Source organism: Oncorhynchus keta, chromosome 30, assembly GCF_023373465.1.
Source record: "Oncorhynchus keta strain PuntledgeMale-10-30-2019 chromosome 30, Oket_V2, whole genome shotgun sequence".
Classification (NCBI taxonomy): Eukaryota; Metazoa; Chordata; class Actinopteri; order Salmoniformes; family Salmonidae; genus Oncorhynchus; species Oncorhynchus keta.
Genome location: NC_068450.1, coordinates 5,794,930 through 5,797,208, shown reverse-complemented (window position 1 = coordinate 5,797,208; position 2,279 = coordinate 5,794,930). Strand labels below are relative to the sequence as shown.

At 54.0% G+C, this 2,279-nt stretch overlaps 1 long non-coding RNA gene across 6 annotated transcripts; it reads left to right on the top strand.

Moving 5' to 3' along the window:
* The first annotated feature begins 885 nt into the window (after positions 1 to 885).
* Positions 886 to 2,041, top strand: LOC127913730 (uncharacterized). 6 transcript variants are annotated; one of them, XR_008086598.1, is made up of 6 exons: positions 886 to 1,040; positions 1,073 to 1,129; positions 1,285 to 1,355; positions 1,536 to 1,599; positions 1,815 to 1,885; positions 1,920 to 2,030. It is a non-coding gene; the product is annotated as an uncharacterized LOC127913730 (long non-coding RNA). The 6 variants fall into 6 exon arrangements; XR_008086597.1 differs by lacking the exon at positions 1,073 to 1,129 and having other exon boundaries at positions 1,260 to 1,355; positions 1,920 to 2,041; XR_008086593.1 differs by having other exon boundaries at positions 886 to 1,129.
* Positions 2,042 to 2,279: the final 238 nt, after the last annotated feature.

Below are 2,279 nucleotides of genomic sequence, written 5' to 3'. Positions count from 1 at the left end.
CACGCACAACCACACACACGCAAACACGCACAACCACACACACGCACACACACACACACACACACACCACATGCACACACGCACACACGCAAACCCACCCACCCACACACACACACACACACACACACACACACACACACACACACACACACACACACACACACACACACACACACACCACACACACACACACACGCAAACAGGCACACACACAAACACGCACAACCACACACAAGCACAACCACACACAAACACACCCACACACACACACACACACACACACACACACACACACACACACACACACACACACACACACACACACACACACACACACACACACACACACACACACACACACAATACCCACACGCACAACCACACACAAGCACAACCGCACACAAGCACACCCACATGCACACACACAAACCCACACACACACGCACAACCACACACAAGCACACTCACATGCACACACCCACACACACACACACCCACACACATAACCACACACACACACAGGCACACACACACACACAAACACGCACAACCACACACACGAACACACGCACGTGCACGAACACACACAAATGGAGTCAAGCGATGACTCTGGAAAGCAGTTTAATTAATAGGCTACCGATGACGAAAAAAAAGTTTCTGATGAATTTCCCAGGGTGGTGAAAGTGTACAGTGATCTTGCTGCTCCGTTCCAATAAACATCCAGGGTCATATTCTGATGACATGATGATCGATGCTTGACTGCCGTTTTACCAAATAAAAATATTCTTGCTGATCTCATCATGTAGACTGGTTGTATAAGACTAGATAACCGCACTGTATCTAAATAGCTAGAACGCACATGCCAAGACCAGGGCATGTGCGGCAGGTAGCCTAGTGGTTAGAGCGTAGAGGCGGCAGGGTAGCCTAGTGGTTAGAGCGTAGAGGTGGCAGGTAGCCTAGTGGTTAGAGCGTAGAGGCGGCAGGTAGCCTAGTGGTTAGAGCGTAGAGGCGGCAGGTAGCCTAGTGGTTAGAGCGTAGAGGTGGCAGGTAGCCTAGTGGTTAGAGCGTAGAGGCGGCAGGTAGCCTAGTGGTTAGAGCGTAGAGGCGGCAGGTAGCCTAGTGGTTAGAGGTGGCAGGGTAGCCTAGTGGTTAGAGTGTAGAGGCGGCAGGGTAGCCTAGTGGTTAGAGTGTAGAGGCGGCAGGTAGCCTAGTGGTTAGAGAGTAGAGGCGGCAGGTAGCCTAGTGGTTAGAGTGTAGAGGCGGCAGGTAGCCTAGTGGTTAGAGCGTAGAGGCGGCAGGTAGCCTAGTGGTTAGAGCGTAGAGGCGGCAGGTAGCCTAGTGGTTAGAGCGTAGAGGTGGCAGGTAGCCTAGTGGTTAGAGCGTAGCCTAGTGGTTAGAGCGTAGAGGTGGCAGGTAGCCTAGTGGTTAGAGCTTAGAGGCGGCAGGTAGCCTAGTGGTTAGAGCGTAGAGGCGGCAGGTAGCCTAGTGGTTAGAGCGTAAAGGTTGGCAGGTAGCCTAGTGGTTAGAGCGTAGAGGCGGCAGGTAGCCTAGTGGTTAGAGCGTAGAGGCGGCAGGTAGCCTAGTGGTTAGAGCGTAGAGGTGGCAGGTAGCCTAGTGGTTAGAGCGTAGAGGCGGCAGGTAGCCTAGTGGTTAGAGCGTAGTGGTTAGGCGGCAGGTAGCCTAGTGGTTAGAGCGTAGAGGTGGCAGGTAGCCTAGTGGTTAGAGCGTAGAGGCGGCAGGTAGCCTAGTGGTTAGAACGTAGAGGTGGCAGGTAGCCTAGTGGTTAGAGCGTAGCCTAGGGTTAGAGCGTAGAGGCGGCAGGTAGCCTAGTGGTTAGAGCGTAGAGGCGACAGGTAGCCTAGTGGTTAGAGCGTAGAGGCGGCAGGTAGCCTAGTGGTTAGAGCGTAGGCAGGCGGCAGGTAGCCTAGTGGTTAGAGCGTAGAGGCGGCAGGTAGCCTAGTGGTTAGAGCGTAGAGGCGGCAGGTAGCCTAGTGGTTAGAGCGTAGAGGCGGCAGGTAGCCTAGTGGTTAGAGTGTAGAGGCGGCAGGTAGCCTAGTGGTTAGGCAGGTAGCCTAGTGGTTAGAGGCGGCAGGTAGCCTAGTGGTTAGAGCGTAGAGGCGGCAGGTAGCCTAGTGGTTAGAGTGTAGAGGCGGCAGGTAGCCTAGTGGTTAGAGCATAGAGGCGGCAGGTAGCCTAGTGGTTAGAGCATAGAGGCGGCAGGTAGGCTAGTGGTTAGAGCGTTGGACCAGTAATCGAAAAGTTGCAAGATCAAATCCCCA